Raw genomic sequence first — 16,176 nt, forward strand, 5'->3', positions numbered from 1 at the left:
CCACCTGTTTCCCACCTTTTGGTGTTTCCCACTAGCATCTCCCTATCAGATATATATAGCCATGAGGGGAAATGAACAAGTTAAGGAGGAAGAATGTACAACAACAAAACTTTAGATGTATAAAAGGAATGGGACTTCCTCATCCCACAGATTCTGCCTTTCAGTTCCCCTTTTTCCTCCAGGGAGAAGTCTGTTGTACAATCCCTTAAATAAAAACTTCTTGCTTCCTACTCTGTGATTGCCTCAGTGTGCTTCTCTGGTGTTGAACTTAAACATTTGAGGAAGCAGGACTCTTCAAGGAAATCTGTAACTGGCAGTGTCAGGAGGTATGGCTATACTCACTGAAGACAGTGAAGGGACAGAACCATGTCCTTACCCCAGGCAAGGGCCATTCTGAGAAGCTCTGATACTGAGAAAATAAGGAAGAAAAATGAAGTACAGCTCAACAAGGAAAGTTCATGAGTTGGGAGCAAGATTGAGTGATTCACTTCAAGGACCTACCTGGCAGCTCCTCCTCTTCCTTGATTTACACATAAGAAGTGTGCTGGACACCAGGATCACCACTCCTCTGGGAAGTCACTTTCTGCCTCCTTCAGCATGAGCTCTCTCCAGCTGCCACTCAGGGCTGGCCCTGCAGCCCTGCTCCTGGTCCTGTGCCTGCAACTGGGACTCAACAAAGCTCTGGAAAACCTGTGAGCCAAGCCCTTCCTTCCACCTTTGGGAGGGCTTCTTTCCTAATCAGGAAATCTTTACATCCCTTCCTATAGATTTTTAAAACTCCCTGGGAAGTTCCAAAGAACTAAGTAAATTCTAATTGCTGGACCCTATCCAGAACAAAGAAGGAGGATCTTTCAGGACAGTCATAAAAAGCCAGTGCATGGAGATGTTTGCTGGAGTGATGTGATTCTGTGGCTATGCTGTCTTCTCCTAAGGGTGACTCCCCTCTCCCATCCCACAGCAGATAAGCAGCAGAACTTGTAGGGTGTTATTAGTAAATGATGTGTGGAATTATACTTGAATCTTCATTTTTTTCCCTTTTTGTAAACTTGTTCTTTTTTGTCAATGGAAATAAAATGGAAAATGATCTATTTTAAGTAGAATTCAGTTGCTTCTTAAAATAAAACTAAGTCCATACACAATATCCAAACCCACCCACAGGCAAAAATTCCTGGGGCTCTAATGCTAAGCAGTTCATCCAACCCCACAATGTTCTGGCCCTCTGGTTGGTCCCAGTCCTCTTGCCAATCCCATGAACTAGTCTCTGAGTTCTTTTGTTTTACTCTTCCCAGACCTAGGCGGGAAGCACCGACAGCAAGGCCAAATGAAGAAGTCATATGAGACTTGAACTTCAAACACAATTGAGAAAATGCTTGGTGGTAAGTACAGGCCTAAGGAGGGACCTCCAGACAAATTTTACTCCTTATTAGGAACAAATTGAATTGTTCTCTCTTAACTTTTGTGTTGCATGATATACTTAATTTCCTCATACGTTTTGCTACTTGAGACTCAGAACAATTGTCGGAGCATGGGGCAGGTGACCATTCTCATTTTAGACATGAGGAACTCTGATTCCAAGAGATTTACAGACAATGAGAAAGGAGGGTAAGGAGTAAGGAAAAAAAGAATAAAGAAGTGAGAAATTAGGAAAATAAAAATAAATAAATAAACAAAGCCTAAGAGCTGCTGGAGAACCAGTCACAGTTCCTCCAAGGCCCTGAGCATTCCTGGTCTGGGATGGAAGCCTGGACAGAGGGTTCTTGGTAGGACTGATTGCAACCCCCTGCAGTAGGTTGAGGCATGGAACAGAAGGACTTGCAGAGCATGGTGCCTCATCTCCTGTGAGCCCTGGGCCAAGTCTGCCTTTCGCTCCCCCTTCCTCTGCTCTTTTGCTTCAAGTCACCAAAAGTTGGCTCTTGTTCTGGCCCCACCCTCCACTCCACAGATTGTCCTCTTTTTCCCAGTTCAGTATTTCTTGTTGAGAAGTCTAATTTGTAGATAGACTGCAGTAGAACAGAATTCTCGAATCATGATGAGCCTAAAACTCACCTGGCCATCCTGTCAAAGGACAGATCCTGATTCCAAGGTGTAGAGAGAAGCCGGAACTTCTAGATGTCTCAGGAACTCCAGAGCACGCAGAAGCTGTATTCCAAGGACAGTACTTTGAGCAACCTGGGGTTAGAGCACTATATCACTCTGTATTTCCCTACAACATGAGTTTCCTGATTTGAGTGAGATTTCAGGACAGTGATTAAATAGGACACAAAATTGGGAGCATGAGGATAGCTATTCATTTAAATATATTCTGGAAATATCTCTATTCTAGTAAAAGAGTCTTGATCAGAAGGTGCAGAACGTTCCAACTGCTGTGTCAAATTTTTCTATTTGAATTCCGAGAATCTGAGCTCTCTATGCTAAATTGGGTGGGAGGGAGGCCGAATCATAGTTTTCAGTTTTGTGATTTGTTTAATAAAAACTGACAATGAGAAAGGGTAAAATGCATACAAAATATATGCATAAAATTTTTGTGATAATGGTAGTTTCTGGTGGTGATAGTCTGTTTCTACCCCTAAAGAAGTGATAGGTGTAATAATATGTGTTTAAATTAATAAAATGACATATAATGTTATGATCAGTAAAATTCTGGTTTTAATCATCTTGTTAGTACAATAAGAGATCGAGTTTTAAAAACCCACCCAAGTGCAAAGAACAAAGAACTCCTGAGAATGAGTAATTGTGCAAAGAGGAAATATCTCAAGTCAAAGGAAATGGTATTAGTTTTAGTGAACCAATTTTATTTGTAGCTTTCTATCAAAAAAGAATATAACAACAAAAACATCTCTATATTTTTATTCTCTTAGAAAAATATAATTTGTTTTTATACATTTGAAATACCACCTAATTTTCAATCAATTATAATACTTCTACAACTGAATTTTTGATAAATTGAGGTGTTAGTCTAACTTTTGTTTATTTTAAAATCAAAGCAGAAAAGATTGTTCTTATAATTATATATGTGAATATAAAGACCATATAAGACTTTAAGGCTAAAGAGCACTTGTGGTTAACAAAGGTACTTAAGCATTTTTGTGTTATGGACCATTTTACTGGTCTCATAAAATGTATAAAATATTTCAGAAAATTGCTTTTAAATGCATAAAGTGCATTTAAAATATAGAATTACAACAATAGAAGTTCTGATACAGGGATTTATGTGTTTACCAATACATTAGCTGGAAAAAATACATTTAGAATATAAATAATATCAGATTTCATTTTATGAAGTCATTGTCTATGATGGTTGTGGTTGCTCAGATTGAAAAAGGAAGTCCACTAAACTGTGCTGCTCTTTTACAACATGTCATTTATTCATACTATGCTGGAACTCCACTGGATTCTGATTTTTTTTTGCTACAGTTAATCAAGTGTTGAAATTTTCATTTATGAAGATATTTTATTGCCAATGTGATGAAAAAAGTAAACAAGACAAGTATAGGATTTTCTGAACACCAGAACATCCTTCCCTCGTTGGTGTTCTCAGCAGCATTCAAATGAGGAGAATATGGAGGATTATTCAAGGTAGAGTTTCCAGGTATCTGAGCAAGCTTCAGGGCTGGGCAGGCTACAGGTACTTCAGCCATGCTGGTGCAGCCATTTTGATGGACACCATTTATTCAAGGGAGTGCAGGCCATGTTCAAGGTATTTGAATATATAAACAGCATTTTGTTGTTCCTGGTGGAAAAGCTGCATATGCACTGAAGCAACCATGTATCATTAATGATTTTCATAACTGAAGGAATGCTAAAGTTCAGTTAAATCTTGGTGAAGATACAATGTTTTTCCATCTGAGTTCACAAACTCAGTGTACTCCATCCACAGATCCCTCTGTTTGGATGGATCTTGGGATATAAATGCTAACTAGACAACTGAAATAGACAGAAGCAATAATTGCAGATACTAAAGTCCTGCATGTGGCGTGTAAGTGACACCCCAAAGCTACGAAGATCCATAAGATATTTCATGCTTCATGGATCTAAGTCAATGTCAGTTTTCCTGTTTGACTTGAACACAAAATTCACCTGTTCCTAAGTCAACATTTTATTTACCAAATAGTCTCTGAATACCAGATATATATATATACTCAGTCTGTGTCCTATGATTTTCCAAGCAGATCACAAAATCTACATATATAAGATATTAGACTATGTCCAGCCCAATATTAACCATAATATATGGAGGTATTGGAAAATAATGATAATCCATTCATATGTTTTTCAACAATTGCAGTATTCTGAGATTCTTCATTCATAGAGAATTAAGATAAATTCAGAATACCAGTAATTTTACATAATTTGAGGTTGACCCCTTCAGCCAGTCCTACATGTTAATATAATTTTCATTAACCATCTGTTAAAATGACAGATTTCTGACACTTTTCTTTAGTTTTTTGGTAAGTATATATAATCTTGGATGTGAAGCCATTCCTCTAGTCTTATTGCTTTTTTTAAAAGCAGTGATTATTATATATCATCAATTAATTGGAGTAATTAATTCTAGACTCAGAATCCTAAATATGGCTAGAGAATGCATGCTTTTTAGCAAAGTAACATGTTTTAGTCCACTCTGCACTATATCAAGATCATACTGATTTTGTTATTAGTGGCTTAAAGTTATACATAATATCAAAGTTAATTTTACATAATCATATATATATGAAATAAAATTTGCTTAAATTCAGTCTTTAGTACATCTCTTTACCTTCCCTCCTTCTTTCTCCTGTTTTCATTCCTCTACACTAGGGGTCTTCCTTCAATTTATTCATAGTTTTTCTTAATGAGTGCATCATAGATATGCATATAGATGAAATTCACTGTGATATATTCATTTATGTATATAAGACAGTTTGGTCCATTTTATTTCACCATTCCTCCTTGTTCCATTCTGTCCTTCCTCCCTCTCTAACCCCTTCCTCTAATTTCACTGATCTCTCTTTTATTTATCATGGGATTACCCCCACACACACACTTTTTCCCTCTTGTTTTCTTCTTGTTTCCACTCACTTCCTGAGTCTGGTTTATTTTATTTAGCATGTTACTTTTCAGTTCCTTCCATTTACCAGAAATTGAAATACTTTCTTTCTTCTTTATGGGTGAATAAAACTCCATTCCTTCCAATTTAACCCCTATTTATCATATGAAGTTTATTACCTTACGCAAAACTCATCTCAGAATGAATCAAAGACCTAGGATTTATACCAGAAACTCTGTACCTGCTAGAAGAAAATGTAAGCCTAACACTCCAACATGTTGGCTTAGGAACCACCTTTATTAACCTAAAGCACAATAAGTAAAATCAAAATCAACAAATGGGATGGAGTCAAATGAAAAAATTTCTTCACAGCAAGATAAACAATAAGAATGAAGAAACAGCCTACAGAATGGGAGAAAATCTTTGCCATCTGCACCTTATATAGAGTATTAATTTTCCAGGATATACAGAGAACTCAAAAAAGCTTAACAGCAAAAGAGTAAATAACCCAATTAATAAATGAGAAAAAGAACCAAACAGACATTACTCAAAGGAATGCATAAATGAAAAAAAAGTCTGACATCTCTAGCAATTAGAAAAATGCAAATTAAAACTACACTGAGATGTCATCTCACTCTATTCCAAAAGGCAATTATAAAAAATACAAGTAACAATAAATGATGGTAAGGATGTGGGGGAAAAGATATTCTTATTCATTGGTGGTGTGACTGCAAACTGATGCAAACACTGGAAAGCAGTATGGTGATTACTTAAAAAACTAAGGATTGGAACCACATTTGACCCAGCTACCCCACTCCTTGGTATACATCCAAAAGATTAAAAATCAGCATATGGCAGTGATGCAGGGACATCAATGTTTTAAGCAGCACAATTCACATTAGCTAAGCTGTGGAGGCAACCTAGGTGACCCTGATTGGGTAGATGGATAAAGAAAAAGTGGTGTGTATATACACAATGGATTATTACTCAGCTATTATGAATACTGACTTTAAGTCCATTTTCCAGTAAATGGATGGAACCAGAGACTATCATGCTAAGTGAAATAAGTCAATTGCAAAAAGTCAAATGTTGAGATATGTGGAGGCTAACTCAAATAAACGGAGGCAGAGAATAGAAATTCAGTAGATAAGTCAAAGGGGAATTAAGGGATGGGAGTGGGAATAGGAAAAGTAATGACAGTGAAATGAATTGATATAATATTCCTATGTACACGTATAAAAATATCACAGTGAATCCCACCATCATGTACATCAACAAGAATGGGGTCCTAATTAGAATAAGATATATTTCATTCTTGTATAATTATATCAAAATGTATTCTACTTTAATGTATAGCTAAAATGAACCACTAAAATAAAATGTCTTTAAAAACTCTATTGTGTATATATACCATAATGTTTATCCATTCATATGTAAGTAGGCACCTGGTCTGGTTCCATAATTTGGTTATTGTGAATTGTGCTGCTATAAACATTAGTTTGCATGTGTCACTAAAGCATGCTGATTTTTGTTCTGGATATAATCTGAGGACTGGGATAGCTGAATCCCATGATGGTTCCATTCCTAGTTTTTTTTTGAGGAATCTCCATTCCTAGTTTTTTTTTTTTTTTGAGGAATCTCCATGCTGCTTTCCAGAGTGATGCTACTAATTGTCCTTTCCTAACACACACACACACACACACACACACACACACACACACACACACACATCCTTGTCATTACTTATTATTCTTTGTAAAGAAATAAAAGGAAACACAGAGACAAGATGCAGAGGCAGAAAATGCCAACCCATCTAAGCGGCCCTGTTTATCTATACCAATAGGTAAATTAGGTCATTAGTGCCATAACTACATTATTGTTTATTGTATCACTAAAGTTGCTTATTCTGCAGTTACAATATGCAATCTTAGGAGCTTTGTGTAGCTCTCAAGAAAGTCCACTGTTTGAAGTTACTGTTAGGCAGGCAGGTCCAGGAGCACAGGAGCTTGGTGAAATATTGTAGTTATCCAGCCAGTAAGTTTCTTTATTCCCAGTAGCTATGTGCCTGAGATCAAGGTCAAGGCTGATAAGATGCTAATACTGAGCCTCCTCATGAAGGACACTACCATAGCAGCTAGGCATTGCACATGTGTTAGGTATCTTACTAGTTCCTGGGAGAAACTGCAGAATATTCTAACTGTGGAAAACAAAACGCCTATTCTCCCCTGGGAGTTTGCTTACCAGAGGAAATTTGCTGTCTTGTACATTTCCATAGCAGGAAACCTTACAATCCTTTGTATTCTTAAAAATTGTCATTCTGACTGGAGTGACACAAAATTTCAATGTAGTTTGATTTGCATTTCCCTGATTGGAAGAGATATTGAGCATTTACTTATACCCATTGTTTGGTCATTTGTATTTCTTCTTTTGAGAAGTGTCTTTTTTGCCCATTTATTGATTGGATTATTTGAGGGGGTATTAAGCTTTTTTTAGTTTTTTAATATATTCTGGCTATTAATTCCTTATCTGAGGAGCAGGTGGCAAAGATATTCTCCACTCCATAGGCTCTCTCTCTCCACATTCTTGTTTCCTTTGTTGTGAAGATGATTTTTAATTTGATGTCAGCCTTCTTACTGTTTCTCAGTTTTATTGCTTAAACCTTAGGAGTCTAATTAAAGAGGTTGGTGCCTGTGCCAATTGGCATGATTTCTTTGTAGAGAGCCTGTTTCCTTCTAGGAGTTTCAAAATTTGGGTCTAATTGCAAGGTCTTTGATCCACTTTCAAAGGACTTATAAGGATCTAGTTTCATTTGTCTACACATGGATATCCAGTTTTTCCAGAACTTTTTATTAAAAGAACTATCTTTTCTCCAGTATATGTTTTTGTCACCTTTGTCAAATATCAGATAACTGTACCTATGTTGATGTGTCTGTATGTCTTCTATTATATTCCATTTGTCTTCATGTCTATTTTAGGGCAAATACCATTCTGTTTTGGTAACTGTCTCTCTGTAGTATAATTTGTGTTGTAGTTTTGTGATGACTCTAGTGTTACCCTTCTTGTTCAAGATTTGCCTTGGCCATTTGGGGTCCTTTATTTTTCCAAATGAATTTTATAAATGTTTTTCCTAATTTTGTAAAGAATGTCATTAGTATTTTAATGGGAACTGCATTGAATCTGTAAAATGTTTTTGTTTTATGGCCATTTTGATAATATTAATTCTGCTTAGCCATGAACATGGGAGCTCTTTTCATCTTCTCAGATCTTCTTCAATTTCTTTCTGAACTGTTCTCTTGTTTTTATTATAGAGGTTGTTTACCCTCTTGGTTACATTTATTCCAAAATATTTTATTTTATTAAAGTTACTGTGAATGGAATAAATTGCTTAATTTCTTTCTCAGAAGTTCCATTAATGGAATACAGGAAAACTATTTATTTGTGTATATTGCTCTTGTATCCTGTTACTATGCTATATTTGTGTTTCAACTCTAGAAGCCATCTGGTGGAATTTTTTGAATCTTCTAAATATTGGATCTTGTCATCAGCAAACAGATAATTTGACTTCCTCTTTGTGAATCTCTTTAATTTTCTTCTCTTGACAGATTGCACTATCTAGAATGTCAAAGATTATTTTGAATAGGAATGTTGAGACTGGATGCCTTTGTCTTGTTCCTGATTTTGGAAAAATATGATACTGGCCTTATCCCTAGTTTCTCAAGCATTTTAAACATGAATGGGTGCTAGACTTTGTCAAATGTTGCTTTTGCATCTGTTGAGATAATCATGCAACTCTTGTGATTTATGTGTGAATATCCATTGATTTGCATACGTTGAACAAAACTTGTATCCCTGGGATGAAACCCACTTTATGGTTTTTGGGCAGCTTGCTAATATTTTACTAAGGATTTTTACATCCATGTTCATCGGGGATACTGGTTTGAAGATTTCTTTTTTGGGTGGGACGAGTGTCTTTGGTTTTATTATCAGAGTTATACTGGCCTCATAGAATGAATTTGCCAATGTTCCCTTCTTGTCTATTTCAGGGAATAATTTGAGGAGAGTTGGCACTAGTTCTTCTTTAAAGATCTGGTAAAACTCAGTGGAGAATACCTCTGTGTCTGGGCTTTCCTTTGTTGGAAGACTTTTAACAGCTGCTTCAAAGTTATTGCTTCACATTAGTTGGTTTAAATTTTTTATATCTGCATGGTTCACTTTAAGTAAGTCATACGTCACTAGGAATTTCTCAATGTCTTTAAGATCTTCTAGTTTATTGGAATATAAATTTTCAAAATAGTTTCTAATGATCCTCTGTATTTTAGAAGCATCTGTAGTTACTTCTCCTTTTTCATGTCTAATTTTGTTGATTTGGGTCTTCTCTATCTTTTGGTTGGTTTAGCTAATGGTTTATCATCTTGTTTATTTTTTCAAAGAACCAACTCTTTGTTTCATTTATCTGTTGTACTTTTCTATTCTCAATTTTATTAATTTTAGTTCTGATCTTAATTGTTTTCTGTCTTCTGCTGACTTGGTTATTCATTTGTTCTTTTGCTAGGACCTTGAAATATAATGGTAGATTGTTTATTTGGTAATTTCTTAGTCTGGGTTCTCTAGAGGAACAGATCCAACAGGATATGATTATATAAAGGAAGCTTAGTAGATCAGCTTACACAACCAGAAGCTGGACAGTCCACAATCATTATCTGCAAGCTGGAGAATTAGGAGAACAAGTAGCTGTGCAGTCCAAGATGCTAAAGCTTCAGAACAACATGTATCAACAATGGGAACCCAGTCTGAGACTCAAGGCATCTGGAAACTACCTGAAGAATCACTGGCAGAATCTACTTTGATGGTGAACTTTAATTGATAATTCTTCTTGTGTGCCTGCCATCAGGCAATTGCAGCAGCCATCAAGAACCCATGTAAGAAGAATCAAGCTTGCATCTGCTGCATCTTCCTTGTTCTTTCAACTTTTATTATTCTCTCCAAGCCTCCAACCTATTGGATGGTGCTGCCCATGCCAAGGGAGGATCTTCAATTCAATTCATTATCCCACATGCTACTCATTCCTAAAATCATGCTCGTTGACACACCCAGAACCCTCTTAATCTTTGCCATCTCTTAATCCAATCCAGATACAAATATTCTATGTATCTTTATGTTTTTAACATAGGAACTCAATGCTAAAAAAGTTTCCTTTAGAACAGCTTTTATAGTGTACCAGAGCTTTTGATATGTTGTATTTTTTTATCTCATTTGTTTCTAAAAACTGGTTTTTCTTTCTCACCCTGAATTTATCTATGATCCATTCCTCATTCTAACTGTATTATTTAATTTCCAGGTGTTCAAATGGTTTCTGTTTTTCATCTTGTCTGATTTCTAATTTCCTTCTTTTACAATCTGAGAGGATGTAAGGAATTTCTCTCTCCTTTTTTTCTTTTGTATTTGCTAAGATTTTATTTGAGCCTTAAATTTATATCTATTTTAGTTAAACTTCCATGTACTTCTGAGAAAAAAAGTGAATTCAGTTGTCAGTGGATGAAATACTCTATAGATGTCTGTTAGGTCCACACTATCAGATAGTATTTTTTAGTTCTGAAGAGTCTTAAATTTTTTATGTCTGGATTATCCATGATAAGAGAGGTGTATTGAAATCACTCAGTATTACTTTATTGTGTTCTATACGATTCTTTATATGAAGGGTCTATTTTTATGTATGTAGGTGCACCATTTTTAAAGTATTTATTATCACTGAATCTTATTGTTGGATTATTTACTTAATTAGCATGAAGTGACCTTTTCTGTCTCTCCTGATTTATTTTGGTCCGAAGTCTACTTTATCTGATATGAGAATAACTACCTCTGCTTGCTTTCAGTTTCTAAATGCATGGTATACTTTTCCTCATTCTTCAGTCTGTGGATATCTTTGCCTGTATGGTTAGTCCCTTGTAAGCAACAATAGTTGTATCTTATTTTTTCAATCCAATTTGACAATCTCTGTCTTTTGATTGAAGAGTTTAAACTATTTACATCAATTTTATTATGGACAGATGATTTTTACTTCCTGCCATTGTGGGAAGCCACCCATGAATCAATCACTTGAGGGTCTTCTCTCAGGATGGAAGCTAGGGAGATTTAGGTTTGGCATTGTGAACTATTTGTGGCTTCTCTCATGCAATAGATTCCCTCACAGTAGCTTTGGAGATGGGTGCAACCCATTGGGAAATGAACAGTCCACCTACTATCATTTTTGGCAAAGAACATTCCATGGAAAACCTTTGATTTTCCCCAGATATAAATAAAGCAAGCACAGGCTCCATTTTGCTCTTTTTAGTGTGGAAGCTTGATGCGTATGATCGACTAGCCCATCCTGCTTCCGCTTTCTGAAAATATTTCCTGAGTCCTGTGATTTTTTTCACCATTCTATTTTTCTTAGGTTTTATTTAACAGCCAGCCCATTTCACCGAGGGGAACCCTATTTCCACCGCCAGCCTGAGATGTGGTGGGAACTGGCGCCTAGAACAAGGATCCTCATCCCGTGGTATTAATAAGTAACTATTGGGTGTTTGGACTTCTCTTGCAGGAAAAGTGCACTTACAAATTAGCATACTGTGGACTGATACATTGTGGATTAGTGTATTGTGGGTTGATATAGTGAGAGAAAGAAGAGAGAGGAAAGGGTTGTTTTTTGTTGTTGTTGTTGTTGTTTTTAATCTTGGGACATTAATCATAGGGGACTCTTTGTCTTCAGAGAAAGAAATTTATTTTGAAATTCTGAGGATGATAATCAAACAAAAAGATATTAAAAGAGATCCGCTAACTCAGTTCTTAGAAATGATTAGGGAAATCTGTGGTTTTGTGAGGAGAAATCATTTGATTAGCATAATTGGGATAAACTTGGTAGAATTTATGTTCTACCAAGTTAATTATGGGAGCATTTCAGTTGACCTGCCCAGAAGTACAATCAAAAATGTATTAAAAAATCGGACTACAATAGAGATGTGTTCATATTCAGATCAAGATATTAGTTGATGGTCTTCAGGAGACTTACTTATGGGCCTTAGAGATAAAGTTAAAAGCCTTAGACCTAGCAAACAGGCTAATTGTGTGCCTATCTCTGGAGGTAGCATGAATTCTGATGTTGGATGGAGCTCCTGGTTCCTGAACTGAAAATATCCTGGATGAATCTTAAGGTTGGGCCTGTGTGCAAGTAGCCTGGGCTAGACTGAATGATAGATGACCTGGAGCCAATGGCCGCTCCTCTAGAGCAAATTGTAACACCCCTACTACTTGGTGAGGTTCAGGCTGGCCCCACCATCAGTTTTCCTGCTGTGTAAATGGAGGCAACCCTACAACATGCTAGGCTTCCTTGTGCCTCATGGTTGCCTCTTCGTGGCACAGCCAGAAACCAAGTGGGCCCCTTTGTCTTTGTGGTAGTCTGTGGTCCTTCGCCATGTGTCCTACCTTTCCACAATTAAAATGCTGCCTTTGGTAATGGTTCTCCTATAACGAAGTTTTCAAAGCCTGATTTAATGTGGCAGCAATAGTTAGACCTTGTATGCGTTTGACCCACATTGGCGCAAAGGCAATATAATCAGACAGACCCTTTATGGCAATTTGGTCGAATTGTTTCTTGGCACACTTTATTAGCATTTTCAAAAGCTAGCTGTTTAATACCTGAGAGGCATTTGCATCTCCTATCATGAAACTTACATCTTGTTACAGATGCGCCATGAAGTCTGAAAAGTTCTTCTCCGGTCCTTGTTGGATTTGACTGAAATCTAGGACATGGGCAGGATGCCATTTTGCCTTATTTGTAAAACTAAATTCAGATCTGATTTTTCTTTATTTGGCTATTCTTCTAGTGTAATTTTTTCCCCATGTGGGTTTTCATTTTTATTTTTTATCTCTTCTGCAAAAAATATTTCAGTGACTATTTTATAGTTCAGGCTTGCATGTTATGAATTCTATTACTCTCTACTAACCATAAAAGGTTTTTATTTCATCTTCATTTCTGAAGGATAGTTTTTTATTAGCTTTATTGATTTTATTTTTTTAAATACATGACAGCAGAATGCATTACAATTCTTATTGCACATATAGAGTACAATTTTCACATCTTTGTATATAGAGTATGTTCATGTCAATTCATGCCTTTATACATGTACTTTGGGGTTTAAAAAAAAGTATGTGATGTACATCATTATCCAAAGTACATGTATAAAGACCTAATTCGAGTCTTCATACATGTACTTTGGATAATGATGTCCATCACATTCCGCCAACCTTGCTATTCCCTTGCCTCCTCCTTTTCCCTCCCACCCCTCTTCCCTATCTAGAATTCATCTAATCCTCCTATGCTCCCCCTCCCTACCCCACTATGAGGCAGCCTCCTTATATCAGAGAAAACATTCAGCATTTGTTTTGGGGGGATTGGCTAACTTCACTTAGCGTTATCTTCTCCAATGCCATCCATTTACCTGCAAATGCCATGATTTTATTCTCTTTTAATGCCGAATAAAATTCTATTGTGTATATATGCCACATTTTTTATCCATTCATCCACTGAAAGGCAACTATGTTGGCTCCACAGTTTAGCTATTGTGAATAGTGCTGCTATAAACATTGATGTGGCTGTATCCCTGTAGTATGCTGTTTTTAAGTACTTTGGATATAGTCCGAGGAGAAGGATAGCTGGATCAATTGGTGGTTCCATTCCCAGATTTCAAAGGAATCTTCATACTGCTTTCCATATTGGCTATACCAATTTGCAGTCCCATCAGCAATGTATGAGTGTCTTTTTCCCCACATCCTCTCCAACACTTATTATTGTTTGTATGCATAATAGCTGCCATTCTGACTGGATTGAGATGATATCTTAGAGTAGTTTTGATTTGCATTTCTCTGATTGCTAGAGATGATGAGCATTTTTTTATATATTTGTTGATTTATTGTATATTCTCTTCTGAGAAGTGTCTGTTCAGGTCCTTAGCCCATTTGTTGATTGGGTTGTTTTTTCAGTACTTAGCTTTTTTAGTTCTTTATATACCCTAGAGATTAGTGCTCTATTTGATGTGTGAGGAGTAAAAATTTGCTCCCAGGATGTAGGCTCTCTGTTCATCTTACAGATTGTTTCTTTTGCTGAGAAGAAACTTTTTAGTTTGATTCCATCCTATTTATTGATTCTTGGTTTTAATTCTTGTGCTAATGAAGTCTTATTAAGGAAGATGGCACCTAATCCCACCTGATGAAGATTAGGGCCTATTTTTTCTTCTATTAGATGCAGAGTCTCTGATTTAATTCCTAGGTCCTTGGTCCATTTTGAATTAAGAAAAGATAGCATCTTCAACAAATGATGCTGGGAAAACTGGAAATCCATATGCAACAAAATGAAATTAAACTCCTATCTCTCACCATGCACAAAATTTAACTGAAGGATAGTTTTGTTAGATACACTAACTTAGTTGGTACCTGTTTTCTTTCAGGGGTTGTTATGTATTATTCCAAGACTTCCTGGTTTTTAGGATCTGGATAGAGAAATCAGTTGAAATTTGAAATCACTTACCTCTATGAATATGCCATTTTTCTCTTGCTACTTTTAAATTTCTATCCTTATACTGTATAATAGATATTTTAATTACAATGTGTATTAAATAGGATCTTCTTTGATCTTGCCTATTTTGGTTTCTATATGCATTTTTATTTGATTTCCATCTCATTCCCAAGATATAAATATTATTTCATTAAAAGTTTGTGCATTCCTTTACTATCTGTTTCAGAATCTTCACCTATGACAACGATTTTTAAATTTAGTCTCTTTATGTTATTCCGAATTTCTTCAATATCTGATCAGAGTCTCTTAACATCTTTTCTAACTGTTCATTTTATTTTCAATACTCTATACTTAGTCTTCAAGACCTGGGAATCTGTCTTCAAAGTGTTCTTATCTATTGGTGATGCTTTTCATTGAATTTTAAATTTGATTCATTGAGTTTTTTATTTGCAGGATTTCCATTTGGTTATTTTTCAGAATCTCTTTTTATTGAAATAAACTTTCACGTTCTGTATTTTCTAAATTCATTCCTTATATATTCTTTTAGACCACTAAGCATTTTAATTATCAATTTTATAAATTCTTTCTCTGATATTTCCTATACTATGATGTCAATGGGGTCAGTTGGTGATCAATTGTTGAAGTGTTAGGGGTGGTTTGTTCATGCTGCTTTATTTTTCATACTACTTGTATGTTTACCCATATGTTTAGATAATTATCACTTCTACTTTTATGCAAGGGATTACTTGTTGAGCTTCTTTCTCCTAAGAGGCCTGGACTGGGTGACTATCCAGCTGTTGATCCTTTCACTCAATGTGTTTCTTCTCCTGTTCTCAGGATCACCACTCCTCTCTGGTCAGCTTTTCTTTTGCTTCTTCCTTTCTGGAATGTGGGGGGGCTTGGGTATGGCTGAATAACCACTCCACGATCTTAATCATATCTGATTTTAAATGAATATCAATCTGAATAAAAATACAAGGCAAGATATTATGAAGGAATGATTAGGCTGTGTTTTGAAGGGTGATATATCTTTGGGTCAATGCTATCTATCACTAGATACATTTTTTCAAACCCACACTGATATACTTACTGAGAAACTTGAGTTTGTCAGGAAATTGTGAGATTTACCATCTTCACTGTGTGGTCAACTATATTTTCAAGATTATATATTTTGTCTTCATTATCTGAGATTCTGTCTTCCAAGTAATCTGATCTGTGGTGATGCTTTCTACTGAGTTTTTAATTTGGTTTATTGTTTCCTTCATTTCAAGGGTTTCTTGTTGGGTTTTGTTTTTTTGTTTTTGTTTTTGTTTTTGTTTTCAGAAACTCTATCTCCTTATTGAAGTAATATTTTGCTTTCTGTATTTGCTTATGTAGTTCTTTATCAAAATAATCTTTTACTCCCTGTATTTTCTCTCTTATATCATCCTTTAATTCACAGAACACTTTAATTATGGACATCCTGAACTCCTTTTCTGGCAGTTTTTCTGCTGTGCTGGTCATGTATTCTAATAATGTAACATCTTGGTTTATTTGGGGCATTTTCTTCCCTTGTTTTTTTCATGTTGTTTGTGTATCTTCCCTTCTATCACTGTGGATC

The 16,176-nt window shown here is 35.8% G+C and overlaps 1 long non-coding RNA gene across 1 annotated transcript in view; it reads left to right on the plus strand.

Moving 5' to 3' along the window:
* The first annotated feature begins 241 nt into the window (after nt 1–241).
* Nucleotides 242–16,176, plus strand: part of LOC120891808 (uncharacterized) — a 45,745-nt gene continuing 29,810 nt past the window's right edge. Inside the window, exon 1 of the long non-coding RNA XR_013435468.1 lies at nt 242–1,376. This is a non-coding gene — a long non-coding RNA (uncharacterized LOC120891808). The remainder of the gene's footprint in view (nt 1,377–16,176) is intronic.

Source organism: Ictidomys tridecemlineatus, chromosome 2, assembly GCF_052094955.1.
Source record: "Ictidomys tridecemlineatus isolate mIctTri1 chromosome 2, mIctTri1.hap1, whole genome shotgun sequence".
Taxonomy (NCBI): Eukaryota; Metazoa; Chordata; class Mammalia; order Rodentia; family Sciuridae; genus Ictidomys; species Ictidomys tridecemlineatus.